This window comes from Rutidosis leptorrhynchoides, chromosome 2, assembly GCF_046630445.1.
Source record: "Rutidosis leptorrhynchoides isolate AG116_Rl617_1_P2 chromosome 2, CSIRO_AGI_Rlap_v1, whole genome shotgun sequence".
In the NCBI taxonomy this organism is placed as follows: Eukaryota; Viridiplantae; Streptophyta; class Magnoliopsida; order Asterales; family Asteraceae; genus Rutidosis; species Rutidosis leptorrhynchoides.
In genome coordinates, this window is record NC_092334.1 from 130,771,378 (window position 1) to 130,795,411 (window position 24,034).

Here is a 24,034-nt window from a genome sequence, read left to right on the forward strand (position 1 = left end):
TACAGGATCTTTTGTACTACGTATAGGTATTCTATGTAATTAGAATATCATCCGATATCCGAAAATCATTTTATATTGAAAAACCCTTTACTCAATCGTACGAAATGAAACTCGCCACTAGTTCAAGTCCCTCGAATTTCGAAAGCTATTCCGTCATGGATGTTCACCTAAGCTCCGGAAGCAGCATTACGAGAATGAATCAACCAATCAGCCATCCCCAATTAATCTAATGGGTTCGTAGTCTACTTAATCACTGGAGATAAGAAGAAGGTGATCCCTTTCACCCACCTTATTGCCCTCTCAACAATGAACCTGAAGCACTTACCGGCGAACCTATCCGAAACACCATTTTCAGCCTCATTTCCAGAGTATCTCGTCACGATTATATACTATACCAAATTCTAGATCTTATTTATCCGCTCGTCCGAACCGACAATCACCCAGGTGTAATATAAAAAGTCAACGAGCTTCGCGCCCGGGTAGTAGTTTTGGAGAATATGGTGCAAAGATTACAAGCACAAGCAACAGCACCGGCAGCAACAATACCAATAACAGCAACATCCGCATCCCACACCTCGACATCATAATCTGTACCTCGAGCATCAACATCGTACTTACCATAGATACCAAGGAGTACTAATAAGAATCAACGATGAAGTATTGATTCATAACTTTATTGGAGAACTATTAGGCGGTGATTATGTAATCTCTAAAGTCTTAGAGATTATTTATTTTAGCTTAAACCAAAAAGCAAATGAGATTAATATCATATTAACTCATAAATCCATGATTACATCTAAAGAAAATATACATGTATATATGTTTTTATAAAGATTGTAATTAAAAATTCTTTTGTACAAACTGTTAATGGTTAAAATATTTTAACGGGTAGGTAATATCCAAGGAATATTTAGATTTCACTTTAATAAGTTATACTGTACATTCTTCGAATCTGAATCAACGTTCATTTATTATCCTACTTACATCTACAGAGATATGAATCCGTTCACCACAGAATAATTATTTTCATTCAATTTCATATTTGGATTTTGACCTATCATAATCCAACAAGTGCCATAATGAAGAAAACATTGGACAAAAATAAAATTTGTTAGGAACAAACAAATTAACTATGAGAAATTTTGTTAAGAATCCACGCTAACTATTCCTAACTAACTATTCCTAGCTAGCTGATTACATTTTATTTATCGCAATTTAATTATCACAATTTATATTCTCGCAATTTTATTTATCGTCATTTAATTTCTGTTATTTATTTTACGCACTTTAAATATCGGGACACGTATACAAGGTTTTGACATATAATATCGACGCATCTATATATATTATTTAGAATAACCATAGACACTCTATATGCAGTAATGTTTGAGTTAGCTATACAGGGTTGAGGTTGATTCTACAATAATATATATACTTTGAGTTGTGATCGAGTCTGAGACATGTATACAATGGGTCACGATACGTATTAATTAATTCGAATTTTATATATGAATTATTGAATTGCTAACTGTGGACTAGTAACTGTGGACAACCAACATTGGACAATTAAAATGAATTAAAATATTGATTATAACATATGAAACTAAACAATTATTCAAGTTTGCCACTTGATTTCATCTTAAACCTCATTTGTATCTTGACGATTACAATCTGCGTTCAAACTTTTCATGAATCTTGAAAACACCTCAACCGAGAGGATGAACCAACCGCACTTCATCTACGGAAGAAAAGATTGATGCATATAGTTGTGCACCTGAAAATGCTCGGAACCTGAATAAATGTTTAACACGTATCTGTGCTAGCTCATTTGGCATTGTTATTACCGAACATAACATTGCAATTGTTTTTCACAATAGTCAGTTTTGTCACAGTTCCAGCAAGTCAACTTTGACTTTTCATTCGAAGCAACTTTATTATAACCTTGATATATATGCGTGCTCTATTATCGTTACCGGAGAACCTTTTAAATCCCACCATATTACCAGCAGACGTACCAGCAACCTCGTTGCTCCTTGACTTAAATCTCTCCGAAAAATCAGTATATTTATCTATTGAAGTCTTATCATAAACTTATCGGCATCTTGTAACGATAGATACCATACCAAATATCGGGAGGCATTAACCGATAATCTCGAATTTCTCAGCGATTCTACGACAACAATTATATATATATATATATATATATATATATATATATATATATATATATATATATATATATATATATATATATATATATATATATATATATATATATATATATATATATATATATATATACTGGATTTACGAACTTCAATTCTGAATTTCTGAAAAGCGCTTTAGCCTATGAATCAGTTCCTTAGTTTTGAAAAAGCGTGAAAACTGAAGACTGCCTTAACAGCCAAAAGTTTAATGATAAAGAATTGTATGTTGGCAAAGCTCAGAAAAGTTAGAACTGGAAAACGGATTGGGCAAACCATGAAAGAGGCTATGGACAAATCACAAAGACTAAACCTGCCTTCAAAGAATCCAAATGATTCAGTATCTGCTGAAGTCATTAAAGAATACCTTGCTCCTGACTCTAAATCTTTACGGACAAATCTTCTTCATCATCCTTCGTTATTAGAAATTCTAAGATATCATCGTATCTTTCATTATAAATATCCTCGATATATCTGAAGATATTTTCATAATTATTCTTATCCGAAATCATTTATCTCTTAACGATATCAGTGTTACATCAGAAAGGAAACTGTTTTAGTTTCTAAATTCTGAAAAATTCGAATTTAAAGTATGAATGTTTTTGAAGTAGTGTTGGGAACTGAAGCATGAGTTAGTATAATATAATGACACTTTATCAACGTGATTATATTCAAGGTAATATTCATATTCAAACTTTGATTCAATTTCTACAACTATAACAATCTTATTTCGAGTAAAAATCTTACTTGAACTGTTTTCGTGTCATGATTCTGCTTCAAGAACTTTCAAGCCATCCAAGGATCCTTTGAAGTTAGATCAATTTTTCTCATTTCCAGTAGTTTTATCCAGAAAACTTGAGGTAGTAATGATGTTCATAACATCATTCGATTCATACATATAAAGCTATCTTATTCGAAGGTTTAAACTTGTAATCACTAGAACATAGTTTAGTTAATTCAAAACTTGTTCGCAAACAAAATTTAATCCTTCTAACTTGACTTTTAAAATCAACTAAACACATGTTCTATATCTATATGATATGCTAACTTAATGATTTAAAACCTGAAAACACGATGAACACCATAAAATCGGACATACGCCGTCATAGTGAAACCGGGGGCTGTTTTGGTTTAGATAATTAAAAACTACGATAAACTTTGATTTAATAGTTGTTCTTATGGGAAAATGATTTTTCATATGAACATGAAACTATATCCAAAAATCTTGGTTAAACTCAAAGTGAAAGTATGTTTTTCAAAATGGTCATCAAGATGTCGTTCTTTCGACGGAAATGACTACCTCTTTAGTAATTGACATGTAACTTAAATTTCTGACCATAAACCTATACTTTTTATGTTTGGATTCTTAAAATAGAGTTCAATATGAAACCATAACAATTTGATTCACTCAAAACGGATTTAAAATGAAGAAGTTATGGGTAAAACAAGATTAGATATTTTTGATCTTTTTAGCTACGGGAAATGTTTAACAAATCTATACAAATCATATCCTGGCTAACTTATATTATATTATACATGTATTCTAATATATTATGTAATCTTGGGATACCATAGACACGTATGCAAATGTTTTGACATATCATATCGACCCATGTATATATATTATTTGGAACAACCATAGACACTCTATATGCAGTAATGTTAGAGTTAGCTATACAGGGTTGAGGTTGATTCCAAAAATATATATACTTTGAGTTGTGATCTAGCCTGAGACGTTTATACACTGGGTTGTGGATTGATTCAAGATAATATATATCGATTTATTGCTGTACATCTAACTGTAGATAACTAGTTGTAGGTTACTAACGAGGACAACTGACTTAATACACTCAAATCTTTAAAACATAATAAAAATGGTTGTAATTATATTTTGATCATACTTTGATATATATGTATATATTTGTATAGGTTCGTGAATCGATCCGTGGCCAAGTCTTATTTCCGAGGAAGGAAATATCTGTGAAAGTGAGTTGTAGTCCCACTTTTAAAATCTAATATTTTTGGGATGAGAATACATGCAGGTTTATAAATGATTTACAAAATAGACACAAGTACGTGAAACTAAATTCTATGGTTAAATTATCGAAACCGAATATGCCCCTTTTTATTAAGTCTGGTAATCTAAGAATTAGGGAACAGACACCCTAATTGACGCGAATCCTAAAGATAGATCTATTGGGCCTAACAAACCCCATCCAAAGTACCGGATGCTTTAGTACTTCGAAATTTATATCATATCCGAAGGGTGTCCCGGAATGATGGGGATATTCTTATATATGCATCTTGTTAATGTCGGTTACCAGGTGTTCACCATATGAATGATTTTTATCTCTATGTATGGGATGTGTATTGAAATATGAAATCTTGTGGTCTATTCTTACGATTTGATATATATAGGTTAAACCTATAACTCACCAACATTTTTGTTGACGTTTAAAGCATGTTTATTCTCAGGTGAATACTAAGAGCTTCCGCTGTTGCATACTAAAATAAGGACAAGATTTGGAGTCCATGTTTGTATGATATTGTGTAAAAACTGCATTCAAGAAACATATGTCGATGTAATATATTTCTATTGTAAACCATTATGTAATGGTCGTGTGTAAACCGTATATTTTAAATTATCATTATCTGATAATCTACGTAATGTTTTTAAAACCTTTATTGATAAAATAAAGGTTATGGTTGTTTTAAAAATGAATGCAGTCTTTGAAAAACGTCTCATATAGAGGTCAAAACTTCGCAACGAAATCAATTAATATGGAATGTTTATAATCAATATGAACGGGACATTTCACTGGGTATCATCAAATGCGGGTGAAGGAGGATGATATTCCAAAGACTGCTTTCAGAAAGCGTTACGGTCATTATGAGTTTATGGTTATGCTATTTGGGTTGACTAACGCACCAGCTGTGTTCATGGACTATCATGAACCGAGTGTGTGGACCATACCTTGACAAGTTTGTCATTGTTTTCATCGATGACATACTTATTTACTCAAAGAATGATCAAGAGCACGGAGAACATTTGAGAAAAGTGCTAGAGTAATTGAGGAAAGAAAAACTGTACGCTAATTTTTCAAAGTGTGCATTTTGGTTGGAAGAAGTTCAAATCCTCGGTTACATAGTGAACAAAGAAGGTATTCAGGTGGATCTGGTAAAGATTGAAACCATTGAAAAATGGGAAACCCCGAAAACTCCAAAACATATACGCCAATTTTTAGGACTGGCTGGTTACTACAGAAGGTTCATCCAAGATTTTTCAAAAAAAGCAAAACCCTTGACTGCATTAACGCATAAAGGGAAGAAATTTGAATGGAAGGATGAGCAGGAGAAAGTGTTTCAATTGTTGAAGAAAAAGTTAACTACGACACCTATATTGTCATTGCCTGAAGGAATGATGATTTTGTGATATATTGTGATGCCTCAAAACAAGGCCTCGGTTGTGTATTAATGCAACGAACGAAGTCTCCAACATATATTTGATCAAAAACAACTGAACATGAGGCAGCGTAGGTGGATTGAATTGTTGAATGATTACGACTTTGAGATTCGTTACCACTCGGGGAAGGAAAATGTGGTAGTCGATGCTTTGAGTAGAAAGGACAGAGAACCTATACGGGTAAAAGCTTTGAATATAATTATTCGTACTAACCTTACTACTCAAATAAAGGAGGTGCAACAGGGGGTTTTAAAAGAAGGAAATTTGAAGAATGAAATACACAAATGATTGGAGAAACATCTTAATATTCAGGAAGACGGAACTCGATATAGGGCTGAAAGAATTTGGGTATCAAAGTTTGGAGATGTGAGAGAAATGGTACTTAGGGAAGTACATAAAACCAGATATTCAATACATCCCGGAGCGGGAAAGATGTACAAAGATCTCAAGAAACACTTTTGGTGGCCGGGTATGAAAGCCGATATTGCTAAATACGTAGGAGAATGTTTGACGTGTTCTAAGGTAAAAGCTGAACATCAGAAACCATCAGGTCTACTTCAACAACCTGAAATTCCGGAGTGGAAATGGGAAAACATTACCATGGATTTCATTACTAAATTACCAAGGACTGCAAGTGGTTATGATACTATTTGGGTAATAGTCGATCGTCTCAGCAAATCAGCACACTTTCTACCAATGCGAGAAGATGATAAAATGAAAAAGTTAGCACGACTATACTTGAAGGAAGTCATCTCCGGACACGGAATACCAATCTCTATTATCTCTGATAGGGACGGTAGATTTGTTTCAAGGTTTTCGCAAATGTTACAACAAGCATTGGGAACTCGTCTAGATATGAGTATTGCCTATCATCCACAAACCGATGGGCAGAGTGAAAGGATGATACAGACCCTTGAAGACATGCTATGAGCATGTGTTATCGATTTCAAAAACAGTTGGGATCGACATATACCGTTAGCAGAATTTTCCTACAACAACAGTTACCACTCGAGTATTGAGATGGCACCGTTTGAGGCACTTTATGGCAGAAAGTGCAGTTCTCTGATTTGTTGGAACGAGGTGGGGGATAGACAAATTACGGGTCCAAAAATTCTCCAAGAAACTACGGAGAAAATCATTATAATTCAACAACGGTTGAAAACCGCCCAAAGCCGACAAAAGAGCTATGCGGACATTAAGAGAAAAGATATAAAATTTGAGATTGGAGAGATGGTCATGCTTAAGGTTTCAACTTGGAAAGGCGTTTTTCGATTTGGTAAACTGGGGAAACTAAATCCAAGGTACATTGGGCCATTCAAGATTATAGATCGTGTCGGACCAGTAGCTTACAGACTTCACTTACCTCAACAACTTGTCGGGGTACATAATACTTTTCATGTCTCGAATCTGAAGAAATCTTTTGCTAAAGAAGATCTCACTATTCCGTTAGATGAAATCTAAATCAATGAAAAACTTTAATTCAATTAAGAACCCGTCGAAATAATGGATCGTGAGGTTAAAAGACTTAAGAAAAACAAGATACCAATTGTTAAGGTTCGATGGAATGCTCGTAGAGGAACCGAGTTCACCTGGGAGCGTGAAGATCAGATGAAGAAGAAATACCCGCACCTATTTCCAGAAGATGCGTCAACACCTTCAACAGCCTAAAATTTCGAAATTTATTTAACGGGTAGGTACTGTAGTGACCCGAACTTTTCCATGATTATATATATTACGAAAACTAAATTTAAATGATTAAATGTTTCCAACATGTTAAGCAATCAAACTTTTTAAGACTTGATCAATTGAAATGGATTTTGTGTTAACATTTGATCACCCAGTTTGTCCGATGATTCACGAACGTTATAACTTGTATATGACATGATATTATATATATATATATATATATATATATATATATATATATATATATATATATATATATATATATATATATATATATATATATATATATATATGTTTAACATGATGAAATGATAATTAAGTATCTTATTATGTATATTAACAATGAACTTTATACATAAAACAAGACTACTAACCTAAGAAATTCAAAACGATATCTATACGTAACCATTATCGTTGTAATAACGTCTTAATATTTATATATCATATTAAGATATATTAGTACATCATGTTATCATAATAATGTAATAATTTAACATCTCATTAGATATAATAACAATGGGATTAATTACATTTAACAAAATCGCTAACTTATAGGTTCCGAAACAACATGTACATGTAACGACTAACGATGACTTAACGACTCAGTTAAAATGTATATACATGTAATGTATTAAGATGTATTGTTACACTTTTGAAAGACGTCATGACACATATCAAAGTACTTCTACTTAACAAAAATTCTTACAATTACATTCTCATTCATTTTCATCAACAATTCTACTCGTATGCACCCGTATTCGTACTCGTACAATACACAGCTCCTAGATGTACATACTATTGGTATATACACTCCAATGATCAGCTCTTAACAGCCTTTAATGAGTCATCAAACATGTGGAAACCATTCTTTGTAATCTAGTATGAATTATTTAGCAAGATTACAAAAATATTATTAATCATTCATGACTTATTTACAAGAAAACAAACTTACATATCCTTTATATCTAATCCATATATCACGACCTAAAGCACATACAAACACCTTCATTCTTAAATTTTCTTCATCTAATTGAACTCTCTCAAGTTCTATCTTCAAGCTCTAAGTGTTCTTCGTAAATTCTATAAGTTCTAGTTTCATAAAATCAAGAATACTTTCAAGTTTGCAAGTATACTTCCAAGCTTTCTAATCCATTCCAAGTAATCATCTGAGATCAAGAAACCTTTGTTACTTACAGTAGTTTATCATTCTAATTCAAGATAATACTCATATTCAAACTTTGATTCAATTTCTATAACTATAACTATCTTAATTCGAGTAGAAAATCTTACTTGAACTTGTTTTTGTGTCATGATTCTACTTCAAGAACTTTCAAGCCATCCAAGATCCTTAGAAGCTCTAGATCAATTCTTGTTATTTTCAGTAGGTTTACCTACTATACTTGAGGTAGTAATGGTGTTCATAACATCATTCAATTCATATATATAAAACTATCTTATTCGAAGATTATATCTTGTAATCACTAGAACATAGTTTAGTTAATTCTAAACTTATTCGCAAACAAAGTTAATCCTTCTAACTTAACTTTTAAAATCAACTAAACTGATGTTCTATATCTATACGATATGCTAACTTAATGATTTAAAACCTGGAAACACGAAGAACACCATAAAACCGGACATAAGCCGTGGTAGTGAAATCGGGGGCTGTTTTGGGTTAGATAATTAAAAACTATGATAAACATTGATTTAAAAGTTGTCCTTCTGGGAAAATGATTTTTCTTATGAACATGAAACTATATCCAAAAATCATGGTTAAACTCAAAGTGGAAGTATATTTTTCAAAATGGTTATCAAGACGTCGTTCTTTCGACTGAAATGACTATCTCTTACAAAAATGACTTTTAACATGTATTTCCGACTATAAATTTATACTTTTTCTGTTTAGTTTCATAAATTTCACTTAACATGTATTATGAAACCATAGTTCATTATCAAAATGGTCATCAAGACGTTGTGGATTGATTCGAGATAATATATATTGATTTATTTATGTACTACTAAATGTGGACAATTATTTATGTACTACTAACTGTGGACAATTATTAGTGGACTACAAACGTTGGACTGTCTGAAATGTCCCGTTCTTATTGACCATAATTAACCTTGGTCGGTTGGTTGAGGATTTTCTTTTACTTAACCGTTTTATTATTTCTCCCACCGGTTCTATTTCTTCATCCGGTTCCGATTCTTCTTCCGGTTCCGATTCTTCTTCCGGTTCCGACTCTTCTTCCGGTTCTTCTTCGGGAACTTGTGAATCAGTCCACGAATCATTTCAATTTACATTTGACTCTTCATTATTATTAGGTGAGTCAATGGGACTTGTTCTAGAGGTAGACATCTATCACATAATATCAAACGCGTTAAGAGATTAATATATCACATAATATTCACATATTAAAAATATATAGTTTCCAACAAAATTTGTTAAGCAATCATTTTTCAAGTAAACACGGTCGAAGTCCAGACTCACTAATGCCTCCTAACAAACTCGATAAGATTCACTAATGCAAAATTATGGTTCTCTAAGACCAACGCTCGGATACCAACTGAAATGTCCCGTTCTTATTGATTAAAAACGTTCCATATTAATTGATTTCGTTTCGAGGTTTTGACCTCTATATGAGACGTTTTTCAAAGACTGCATTCATTTTAAAACAAACCATAACCTTTGTTTCATCAATAAAGGTTGAAAAAGCTTTATGTAGATTATCAAATAATGATAATCTAAAATATCCTGTTTACACACGACCATTACATAATGGTTTACAATACAAATATGTTACAACAAAATAAGTTTCTTGAATGCAGTTTTTACACAATATCATACAAGCATGGACTCCAAATCTCGTCCTTATTTAAGTATGCGACAGCAGAAGCTCTTAATAATCACCTGAGAATAAACATGCTTAAAACGTCAACAAAAATGTTGGCGAGTTATAGGTTTAACCTATATATATATCAAATCATAATAATAGACCACAAGATTTCATATTTCAATACACATCCCATACATAGAGATAAAAATCATTCATATGGTGAACACCTGGTAACCGACATTAACAAGATGCATATATAAGAATATCCCCATCATTCCGGGACACCCTTCGAATATGATATAAATTTCGAAGTACTAAAGCATCCGGTACTTTGGATGGGGTTTGTTAGGCCCAATAGATCTATCTTTAGGATTCGCGTCAATTAGGGTGTCTGTTCCCAAATTCTTAGATTACCAGACTTAATAAAAAGGGGCATATTCGATTTCGATAATTCAACCATAGAATGTAGTTTCACGTACTTGTGTCTATTTTGTAAATCATTTATAAAACCTGCATGTATTCTCATCCCAAAAATATTAGATTTTAAAAGTGGGACTATAACTCACTTTCACAGATTTTTACTTCGTCGAGAAGTAAGACTTGGCCACTGCTGATTCACGAACCTATAACAATATATACATATATATTAAAGTATGTTCAAAATATACACTTTTAATATATTTTGATGTTTTAAGTTTATTAAGTCAGCTGTCCTCGTTAGTAACCTACAACTAGTTGTCCACAGTTAGATGTACAGAAATAAATCGATAAATATTATCTTGAATCAATCCACGACCCAGTGTATACGTATCTCAGTATTGATCACAACTCAAACTATATATATTTTGGAATCAACCTCAACCCTGTATAGCTAACTCCAACATTCACATATAGAGTGTCTATGGTTGTTCCGAAATATATATAGATGTGTCGACATGATAGGTCGAAACATTGTATACGTGTCTATGGTATCTCAAGATTACATAATATACAATACAAGTTGATTAAGTTATGGTTGGAATAGATTTGTTACCAATTTTCACGTAGCTAAAATGAGAAAAATTATCCAATCTTGTTTTACCCATAACTTCTTCATTTTAAATCCGTTTTGAGTGAATCAAATTGCTATTGTTTCATATTGAACTCTATTTTATGAATCTAAACAGAAAAAGTATAGGTTTATAGTCGGAAAAATAAGTTACAAGTCGTTTTTGTAAAGGTAGTCATTTCAGTCGAAAGAACGACGTCTAGATGACCATTTTAGAAAACATACTTCCACTTTGAGTTTAACCATAATTTTTGGATATAGTTTCATGTTCATAATAAAAATAATTTTCTCAGAATAACAACTTTTAAATCAAAGTTTATCATAGTTTTTAATTAACTAACCCAAAACAGCCCGCGGTGTTACTACGACGGCGTAAATCCGGTTTTACGGTGTTTTTCGTGTTTCCAGGTTTTAAATCATTAAGTTAGCATATCATATAGATATAGAACATGTGTTTAGTTGATTTTAAAAGTCAAGTTAGAAGGATTAACTTTTGTTTGCGAACAAGTTTAGAATTAACTAAACTATGTTCTAGTGATTACGAGTGTAAACCTTCGAATAAGATAGTTTTATATATATGAATTGAATGATGTTACGAACATCATTACTACCTCAAGTTTAGTAGGTAAACCTACTGGAAGTGACAAGAAATGATCTAGCTTCAAAGGATCTTGGATGGCTTGAAAGTTCTTGAAGTAGGATCATGACACAAAAACAAGTTCAAGTAAGATTTTTACTCGAATTAAGATAGTTTATAGTTATAGAAATTGAATCAAAGTTTGAATATGAATATTACCTTGAATAAGAAAGATAACCTACTGTATATAACAAAGGTTTCTTGATCTTAGATGATTACTTGGAATGGATTAGAAATCTTGGAAGTAAATTAGTAAACTTGAAGGGATTTTTGAAGTGTTCTTGAAGTGTTCTTCCTATGATGATTATAGCTTGATTCTTGAAGTGATTTTTGATGAAGATGATGATTAAATACTGGAAAAATACGTTCATAATAGTGTGTGTGTGTGTTAAGAGAGAATTAGAAAGAGAATTGGAAGTGAAATGGAGTGAATGATGAGTGGTAATTGGTGAGTGGTGAGTGGAGTTAAAAGAGTTCTAGTTAGTTGACTAGCTCATGGTAGAAGTTAAAATTGATTGGTCATACATGACATAATCAAGAGTGGAATCCCATGCTAGTTCCTATTGGTATATACCCATAGTAAGTACGTTTTGAAGCTGTGTATAATACGGGTAAGAATACGACTAGAATTCTTGATGAAAGAAAAGAATGGGAAAGTAACTGTAACCATTTTCGTTAAGTATGAGTGTTTTGATATATGTCTTGAAGTCTTCCAAAAGTATTTTAATACATCTAAATACACTACATGTATATACATTTTAACTGAGTCGTTAAGTCATCGTTAGTCGTTACATGTAAGTGTTGTTTTGAAACCTTTAAGTTAGCGATCTCAATTAATGTTGTTAACCCATTGTTTATTATATCTAATCAGATGTTAAATTATTATATTATCATGATATTATGATATATTAATATATCTTAATATGATATATATACATTTAAATGTCGTTACAACGATAATCGTTACATATATGTCTCGTTTCGAAATCCTTAAGTTAGTAGTCTTGTTTATATGTATATAACTCATTGTTAATATACTTATGGAGATACTTACTTATCATAATCTCATGTTAACCATATGTATATCCATATATATATCGTCATGTCGTTTTTACAAGTTTTAACGTTCGTGAATCGCCGGTCAACTTGGGTGGTCAATTCTCTATATGAAACATATTTCAATTCATCAAGTCTTAACAAGTTTGATTGCTTAACATGTTGGAAACATTTAATCATGTAAATATCAATCTCAATTAATATATATAAACATGGAAAAGTTCGGGTCACTACAGTACCTACCCGTTAAATAAATTTCGACCCGAAATTTTAAGCTGTTGAAGGTGTTGACGAATCTTCTGGAAATAGACGCGGGTATTTCTTCTTCATCTGATCTTCACGCTCCCAGGTGAACTCGGGTCCTCTACCAGCATTCCATCGAACCTTAACAATTGGTATCTTGTTTTGCTTAAGTCTTTTAACCTCACGATCCATTATTTTGACGGGTTCTTCGATGAATTGGAGTTTTTCGTTGATTTGGATTTCATCTAACGGAATAGTGAGATCTTCTTTAGCAAAAAATTTCTTCAAATTCGAGACGTGGAAAGTGTTATGTACAGCCGCGAGTTGTTGAGGTAACTCAAGTCGGTAAGCTACTGGTCCGACACGATCAATAATCTTGAATGGTCCAATATACCTTGGATTTAATTTCCCTCGTTTACTAAATCAAACAACGCCTTTCCAAGGTGCAACTTTAAGCATGACCATCTCTCCAATTTCAAATTCTATATCTTTTCTTTTAATGTCAGCGTAGCTCTTTTGTCGACTTTGGGCGGTTTTCAACCGTTGTTGAATTTGGATGATCTTCTCGGTAGTTTCTTGTATAATCTCCGGACCCGTAATCTGTCTATCCCCCACTTCACTCCAACAAATCAGAGACCTGCACTTTCTACCATAAAGTGATTCAAACGGCGCCATCTCAATGCTTGAATGGTAGCTGTTGTTGTAGGAAAATTCTGCTAACGGTAGATGTCGATCCCAACTGTTTTCGAAATCAATAACACATGCTCGTAGCATGTCTTCAAGAGTTTATATCGTCCTTTCGCTCTGCCCATCAGTTTGTGGATGATAGGCAGTACTCATGTCTAGACGAGTTCCTAATGCTTGCTGTAATGTCTGCCAGAATCTTGAAATAAATCTGCCATCCCTATCAGAGATAATAGAGATTGGTATTCCATGTCTGGAGACGACTTCCTTCAAATACAGTCGTGCTAACTTCTCCATCTTGTCATCTTCTCTTATTGCTAGGAAGTGTGCTGATTTGGTGAGACGATCAACTATTACCCAAATAGTATCAAAACCACTTGCAGTCCTTGGCAATTTAGTGATGAAATCCATGGTAATGTTTTCCCATTTCCATTCTGGGATTTTGGGTTGTTGAAGTAGATCTGATGGTTTCTGATGCTCAGCTTTGACCTTAGAACACGTCAAACATTCTCCTACGTATTTAGCAACATCGGCTTTCATACCCGGCCACCAAAAATGTTTCTTGAGATCCTTGTACATCTTCCCCGTTCCAGGATGTATTGAGTATCTAGTTTTATGAGTTTCTCTAAGTACCATTTCTCTCATATCTCCAAATTTTGGTACCCAAATCCTTTCAGCCCTATACCGGGTTCCGTCTTCCCGAATATTAAGATGCTGCTCCGATCCTTTGGGTATTTCATCCTTTAAATTTCCTTCTTTTAAAACTCCTTGTTGCGCCTCCTTTATTTGAGTAGTAAGGTTATTATGAATCATTATATTCATAGATTTTACTCGAATGGGTTCTCTGTCCTTCCTGCTCAAGGCATCGGCTACCACATTTGCCTTCCCCGGGTGGTAACGAATCTCAAAGTCGTAATCATTCAACAATTCAATCCACCTACGCTGCCTCATATTCAGTTGTTTCTGATTAAATATGTGTTGAAGACTTTTATGGTCGGTATATATAATACTTTTGACCCCATATAAGTAGTGCCTCCAAGTCTTTAATGCAAAAACAACCGCGCCTAATTCCAAATCATGCGTCGTATAATTTTGCTCATGAATCTTCAATTGTCTAGACGCATAAGCAATCACCTTCATTCGTTGCATTAATACACAACCAAGACCTTGCTTTAATGCGTCACAATAAATCACAAAATCATCATTCCCTTCAGGCAATGACAATATAGGTGCCGTAGTTAGCTTTTTCTTCAATAACTGAAACGCTTTCTCTTATTCATCCTTCCATTCAAATTTCTCCCCTTTATGCATTAATGCAGTCAAGGGTTTTGCTATTCTGGAAAAATCTTAGATGAACCTTCTGTAGTAACCAGCTAGTCCTAAAAACTGGCGTATGTGTTTCGGAGTTTTTGGGATTTCCCACTTTTCAACAGTTTCTATCTTTGCCGGATCCACCTTAATACCTTTTTTGTTCACTATGTGACCGAGGAATTGAACTTCTTCCAACTAAAATGCACACTTTGAAAATTTAGCGTACAATTCTTCCTTCCTCAATACTTCTAACACCTTTCTCAAATGTTCACCGTGTTCTTGGTCATTCTTTGAGTAAATAAGTATGTCATCAATGAAAACAATGACAAACTTGTCAAGGTATGGTCCACACACTCGGTTCATAAGGTCCATGAACACAGCTGGTGCATTAGTTAAACCAAATGGCATGACCATAAACTCGTAATGACCGTAACGTGTTCTGAAAGCAGTCTTTGGAATATCATCTTCTTTCACCCGCATTTGATGATACCCGGAACGTAAGTCAATCTTTGAATAAACAGACGAGCCTTGTAGTTGATCAAATAAGTCATCGATTCTCGGTAGTGGGTAGCAGTTCTTGATGGTAAGTTTGTTCAACTCTCGGTAGTCGATACACAACCTGAATGTACCATCTTTCTTCTTGACAAACAAAACAGGAGCTCCCCACGGTGATGTGCTTGGTCGAATGAAACCATGCTCTAAAAGTTCTTGTAATTGGCTTTGCAGTTCTTTCATCTAGCTGGGTGCGAGTCTGTAAGGAGCACGAGCTATTGGTGCAGCTCCTGGTAAAAGATCTATTTGAAATTCAACGGATCGACGTGGGGGTAATCCCGGTAATTCTTTCGGAAATACATCGGGAAATTCTTTTGCGACGGGAACATCATTGATGCTCTTTTCTTCAGTTTGTACTTTCTCGACGTGTGCTAGAACAGCATAGCAACCTTTTCTTATTAGTTTTTGTGCCTTCAAATTACTAATCAGATGTAGCTTCGTGTTGCCCTTTTCTCCGTACACCATTAAGGGTTTTCCTTTTTCTCGTATAATGCGAATTGCATTTTTGTAACAAACGATCTCTGCTTTCACTTCTTTCAACCAGTCCATACTGATTATCACATCAAAACTCCCTAACTCTACTGGTATCAAGTCAATCTTAAATGTTTCGCTAACCAGTTTAATTTCTGGATTCCGACATATATTATCTGCTGAAATTAATTTACCATTTGCTAATTCGAGTAAAAATTTACTATCCAAAGGCGTCAATGGACAACTTAATTTAGCACAAAAATCTCTACTCATATAGCTTCTATCCGCACCCGAATCAAACAAAATGTAAGCAGATTTATTGTCAATAAGAAACGTACCGGTAACAAGCTCCGGGTCTTCCTGTGCCTCTGCCGCATTAATATTGAAAACTCTTCCGCGGCCTTGTCCTTTCGTGTTCTCCTGGTTCGGGCAATTTCTAATAATGTGGCCCGGTTTTCCACATTTATAACAAACTACATTGGCATAACTTGCTCTGACACTACTTGCTCCGCCATTACTCGTTCTGACACCATTTGTTCCTTTCGTTCTATTAACCCCTGGTCCGTAGACCTCACACTTCACCGCGCTATGACCATTTCTTTTACACTTGTTGCAAAATTTGGTGCAGAACCCCGAGTGATACTTTTCACACCTTTGGCATAGCTGCTTCTGATTGTTGTTATTGTTGCGGTTATTATTGTTGTTGGGATGATTGTTGTAGTTGCTGTTATTGTTGTTGTTGTTGTTGTTGTTGTTGTTGTTGTTGTTGTTGGGCCGTTTGTTGTAGTTGCGATTGATGTTGCGATTTTTGGGATAATTGTTGCGATTATTGTTGTAATTGATGTTGTTGTTGTATTGGTGATTCTTATCACCGTTTTCCTCCCACTTTCTTTTGACTTGCTTCACATTGGCCTCTTCAGCAGTCTGTTCTTTAATTCTTTCTTCAATCTGGTTCACTAGTTTGTGAGCCATTCTACATGCCTGTTGTATGGAGGCGGGCTCGTGTGAACTTATATCTTCTTGGATTCTTTCCGGTAATCCTTTCACAAACGCGTCGATCTTCTCTTCCTCATCTTCGAATGCTCCTGGACACAATAGGCACAATTCTGTGAATCATCTTTCGTATGTGGTAATATCAAATCCTTGGGTTCGTAACCCTCTAAGTTCTGTCTTGAGCTTATTGACCTCGGTTTTGGGACGGTACTTCTCGTTCATCAAGTGCTTGAATGCTGACCACGGTAGTGCGTACGCATCGTCTTGTCCCACTTGCTCTAGATAGGTATTCCACCATGTTAACGCAGAACCTGTGAAGGTATGCGTAGCGTACTTCACTTTTTCCTCTTCAGTACACTTACTTATGGTAAACACCGATTCGACCTTCTCAGTCCACCATTTCAATCCGATCGGTCCTTCGGTTCCATCAAATTCCAAAGGTTTGCAGGCAGTGAATTCTTTGTAGGTGCATCCTACACGATTTCCTGTACTGCTAGATCCAAGGTTATTGTTGGTATGTAGCGCAGCCTATACTGCGGCTATGTTTGAAGCTAGAAAAGTACGGAATTCCTCTTCATTCATATTCACGGTGTGTCGAGTAGTCGGTGCCATTTCCTTCAAAATAGTCAAATGGAACAAGTTAATCATACAGAATATTAAGAGTAGTTAATAGTATTTCGTAGCATAATATGAACTCATTTATAAAAGCTTTTTCTTCATATTAGCGTTTTATAAGTTTAAATTCGGGTAGTACCTACCCGTTAAGTTCATACTTAGTAGCTAATATACAATTCAACTAATACAATTCTATACGAAAAACTGATTATAATAATATTTCGCGTTCAAACTTTTACACAATATTTTACAAACTTACAATACCGCTTATTTTACATATAGCATGAAACATAGCATACAATAAATTTGATACAAGATGGTTGTGAAGATAATTCTAGCTAGTACACAAGTCGTTCAGCAAAGGCAATAAAGACACGTAATTCATACGTCCAGAAACAAGTCATGCATTCTGGTTTTACTAGGATTACTTCCCATTCTTGGTCTTGTGGAACATAACCGTTATGGCCGTTGATAAGACAGCGTGTTGTAACGTCGTCAAAGGGACGAGGGTTACGTAATGTCCAACAGTCCCGTAACAATCTAAAAACCTCATTTCTTACCCCAATTACCGACTCCGTCACTTGTGGGAACGTTTTGTTTAATAGTTATAGCCCGATGTTCTTGTTCTCACTTTGGTGAGAAGTGAACATTACTAATCTGTAAGCATAACATGCTTCTTTATGTTGCATGTTAGCCGCTTTTTCTAAATCACGAAGTCCAATATTCGGATATATTGAGTCAAAATAATTTCTTAACCCATTGCGTAAAATAGCATTTGGGTTCCACGCAATATATGCGTCAAAGTAAACACATCGTAACTTATGGATTTCCCAATGTGATATCCCCCATCTTTCGAACGAAAGCCTTTTATAAACCAAGGAATTCTTGGAACGTTCTTCGAATGTCTTACAAACTGATCTCGCCTTAAATAGTTGTGCCGAAGAATTCTGACCGACTCTAGACAAGATTTCATCAATCATGTCTCCGGGTAGGTCTCTTAAGATATTGGGTTGTCTATCCATTTTGTGTTTTTATACTGTAAAATAGACAAGAGTTAGATTCATAAAAAAATACTTATTAATACAAGCAATTTTTACATATATCATAAAGCATAAGCACACTATATTACATATATTACACCACACGAATACAACTACCTTATTCCGACTCGCTTGTTTCTTCTTCTTCGGTTTTGGTTCGTTTTGCCAAGTTTCTAGGGATATATGATGTTCCCCTAATACGAGCCGTCGTTTTCCACATTGGTTTAGAAAAACCTGGTGGTTTAGAGGTTCCCGGGTCATTGTTACAACTTAAGGACTTCGGGGGTTGACGATACATATAAAGTTCATCGGGGTTGGAATTAGATTTCTCTATTTTTATGCCCTTTCCCTTATTATTTTCTTTTGCCTTTTTAAATTCAGTTGGGGTAATTTCTATAACATCATCGGAATTCTCGTCGGAATCCGATTCATCGGAGAATTGGTAATCCTCCCAATATTTTGCTTCCTTGGCGGAAACACCATTGACCATAATTAACCTTGGTCGGTTGGTTGAGGATTTTCTTTTACTTAACCGTTTTATTATTTCTCCCACCGGTTCTATTTCTTCATCCGGTTCCGATTCTTCTTCCGGTTCCGATTCTTCTTCCGGTTCCGACTCTTCTTCCGGTTCCTCTTCGGGAACTTGTGAATCAGTCCACGAATCATTTCAATTTACATTTGACTCTTCATTATTATTAGGTGAGTCAATGGGACTTGTTCTAGAGGTAGACATCTATCACATAATATCAAACGCGTTAAGAGATTAATATATCACATAATATTCACATATTAAAAATATATAGTTTCCAACAAAATTTGTTAAGCAATCATTTTTCAAGTAAACACGGTCGAAGTCCAGACTCACTAATGCCTCCTAACAAACTCGATAAGATTCACTAATGTAAAATTATGGTTCTCTAAGACCAACGCTCGGATACCAACTGAAATGTCCCGTTCTTATTGATTAAAAACGTTCCATATTAATTGATTTCGTTTCGAGGTTTTGACCTCTATATGAGACGTTTTTCAAAGACTGCATTCATTTTAAAACAAACCATAACCTTTGTTTCATCAATAAAGGTTGAAAAATCTTTATGTAGATTATCAAATAATGATAATCTAAAATATCCTGTTTACACACGACCATTACATAATGGTTTACAATACAAATATGTTACAACAAAATAAGTTTCTTGAATGCAGTTTTTACACAATATCATACAAGCATGGACTCCAAATCTCGTCCTTATTTAAGTATGCGACAGCGGAAGCTCTTAATAATCACCTGAGAATAAACATTCTTAAAACGTCAACAAAAATGTTGGCGAGTTATAGGTTTAACCTATATATATCAAATCATAATAATAGACCACAAGATTTCATATTTCAATACACATCCCATACATAGAGATAAAAATCATTCATATGGTGAACACCTGGTAACCGACATTAACAAGATGCATATATAAGAATATCCCCATCATTCCGGGACACCCTTCGAATATGATATAAATTTCGAAGTACTAAAGCATCCGGTACTTTGGATGGGGTTTGTTAGGCCCAATAGATCTATCTTTAGGATTCGCGTCAATTAGGGTGTCTGTTCCCAAATTCTTAGATTACCAGACTTAATAAAAAGGGGCATATTCGATTTCGATAATTCAACCATAGAATGTAGTTTCACGTACTTGTGTCTATTTTGTAAATCATTTATAAAACCTGCATGTATTCTCATCCCAAAAATATTAGATTTTAAAAGTGGGACTATAACTCACTTTCACAGATTTTTACTTCGTCGAGAAGTAAGACTTGGCCACTGCTGATTCACGAACCTATAACAATATATACATATATATTAACGTATGTTCAAAATATATTTACAACACTTTTAATATATTTTGATGTTTTAAGTTTATTAAGTCAGCTGTCCTCGTTAGTAACCTACAACTAGTTGTCCACAGTTAGATGTACAGAAATAAATCAATAAATATTATCTTGAATCAATCCACGACCCAGTGTATACGTATCTCAGTATTGATCACAACTCAAACTATATATATTTTGGAATCAACCTCAACCCTGTATAGCTAACTCCAACATTCACATATAGAGTGTCTATGGTTGTTCTGAAATATATATAGATGTGTCAACATGATAGGTCGAAACATTGTATACGTGTCTATGGTATCTCAAGATTACATAATATACAATACAAGTTGATTAAGTTATGGTTGGAATAGATTTGTTACCAATTTTCACGTAGCTAAAATGAGAAAAATTATCCAATCTTGTTTTACCCATAACTTCTTCATTTTAAATCCGTTTTGAGTGAATCTAATTGCTATGGTTTCATATTGAACTTTATTTTATGAATCTAAACAGAAAAAGTATAGGTTTATAGTCGGAAAAATAAGTTACAAGTCGTTTTTGTAAAGGTAGTTATTTCAGTCGAAAGAACGACGTCTAGATGACCATTTTAGAAAATATACTTCCACTTTGAGTTTAACCATAATTTTTGGATATAGTTTCATGTTCATAATAAAAATCATTTTCTCAGAATAACAACTTTTAAATCAAAGTTTATCATAGTTTTTAATTAACTAAACCAAAACAGCCCGCGGTGTTACTACGACGGCGTAAATCCGGTTTTACGGTGTTTTTCGTGTTTCCAGGTTTTAAATCATTAAGTTAGCATATCATATAGATATAGAACATGTGTTTAGTTGATTTTAAAAGTCAAGTTAGAAGGATTAACTTTTGTTTGCGAACAAGTTTAGAATTAACTAAACTATGTTCTAGTGATTACGAGTTTAAACCTTCGAATAAGATAGTTTTATATATATGAATCGAATGATGTTACGAACATCATTACTACCTCAAGTTTAGTAGGTAAACCTACTAGAAGTGACAAGAAATGATCTAGCTTCAAAGGATCTTGGATGGCTTGAAAGTTGTTGAAGTAGGATCATGACACAAAAACAAGTTCAAGTAAGATTTTTACTCGAATTAAGATAGTTTATAGTTATAGAAATTGAATCAAAGTTTGAATATGAATATTACCATGAATAAGAAAGATAATCTACTGTATATAACAAAGGTTTCTTGATCTTAGATGATTACTTGGAATGGATTAGAAAGCTTGCAAGTAAATTAGTAAACTTGAAGGGATTTTTGAAGTGTTCTTGAAGTGTTCTTCCTATGATGATTATAGCTTGATTCTTGAAGTGATTTTTGATGAAGATGATGATTAAATACTGGAAAAATACGTTCATAATAGTGTGTGTGTGTTGAGAGAGAATTAGAAAGAGAATTGGAAGTGAAATGGAGTGAATGATGAGTGGTAATTGGTGAGTGGTGAGTAGGGTTAAAAGGAGTTCTAGTTAGTTGACTAGCTCATGGTAGAAGTTAAAATTGATTAGTCATACATGACATAATCAAGAGTGGAATCCCATGCTAGTTCCTATTGGTATATACCCATAGTAAGTACGTTTTGAAGCTGTGTATAATACGGGTAAGAATACGACTAGAATTCTTGATGAAAGAAAAGAATGGGAAAGTAACTGTAACCATTTTCGTTAAGTATGAGTGTTTTGATATATGTATTGAAGTCTTCCAAAAGTATTTTAATACATCTAAATACACTACATGTATATACATTTTAACTGAGTCGTTAAGTCATCGTTAGTCGTTACATGTAAGTGTTGTTTTGAAACCTTTAAGTTAGCGATCTCAATTAATGTTGTTAACCCATTGTTTATTATATCTAATGAGATGTTAAATTATTATATTATCATGATATTATGATATATTAATATATCTTAATATGATATATATACATTTAAATGTCGTTACAACGATAATCGTTACATATATGTCTCGTTTCGAAATCCTTAAGTTAGTAGTCTTGTTTATATGTATATAACTCATTGTTAATATAATTATGGAGATACTTACTTATCATAATCTCATGTTAACCATATGTATATCCATATATATATCGTCATGTCATTTTTACAAGTTTTAACGTTCGTGAATCGCCGGTCAACTTGGGTGGTCAATTGTCTATATGAAACATATTTCAATTAATCAAGTCTTAACAAGTTTGATTGCTTAACATGTTGGAAACATTTAATCATGTAAATATCAATCTCAATTAATATATATAAACATGGAAAAGTTCGGGTCACTACACTGTCAACTTAACAAACTTAAATCGTTAAAATGTAATAAAATACGGTATAATTATATTTTGATCATACTTTAATATATATATATATATATATATATATATATATATATATATATATATATATATATATATATATATATATATATATATATATATATATTTGTTATAGGTTCGTGAATCAACCCGTGGTCAAGTCTTATTTTTCGACGAAGTGAAAATACGTGAAAGTGAGTTATAGTCCCACTTTTAAAATGTATTATTTTTGGGATGAGAATACATGCAGTTTTATAAATTATTTACAAAATAGACACAAGTGATCGAAATTACATTCCATGTTGAATTATCGAACCGAATATGCCCCTTTTTAGCTTGGTAGCCTAAGAATTGGTGTTTATGATAATTGCCACCAATTGTCGCGAATCCTAAAGATAGATCTATTTGGCCCAACAAATCTCATCCGAGTTACGGATGCTTTAGTACTTCGATTTATCATATCCGATGTGAGTCCCGGAATGATGGGGCTATTCTATATGCATCCTGTTAAGGTCGGTTATCAGGTGTTCATCATATGAATGATTTTTGTGCAGATTGCATGTTAATGAAAAATGCAAATGAAAATCTTGTGGTCTATTATTACGATTTGATAAATATATATGTTAAACCTATAACTCACCAACATTTTGTTGACGTTTTAAGCATGTTTATTCTCAGGTGATTATTAAGAGCTTCCGCTGTTGCATGCTAATTTAAGGACAAGAATTGGAGTCAGCATGCTTGTAATATATTGTTTAAAAACTGCATTCGGAGATTTAAATCAATGTGTAATATTATTGTAAACCAATATGTAATGTTCGTGTGTAAAACGTTAGTTTGTTGACGTTTTAAGCATGTTTATTCTCAGGTGATTATTAAGAGCTTCCGCTGTTGCATGCTAATTTAAGGACAAGAATTGGAGTCAGCATGCTTGTAATATATTGTTTAAAAACTGCATTCGAAGATTTAAAT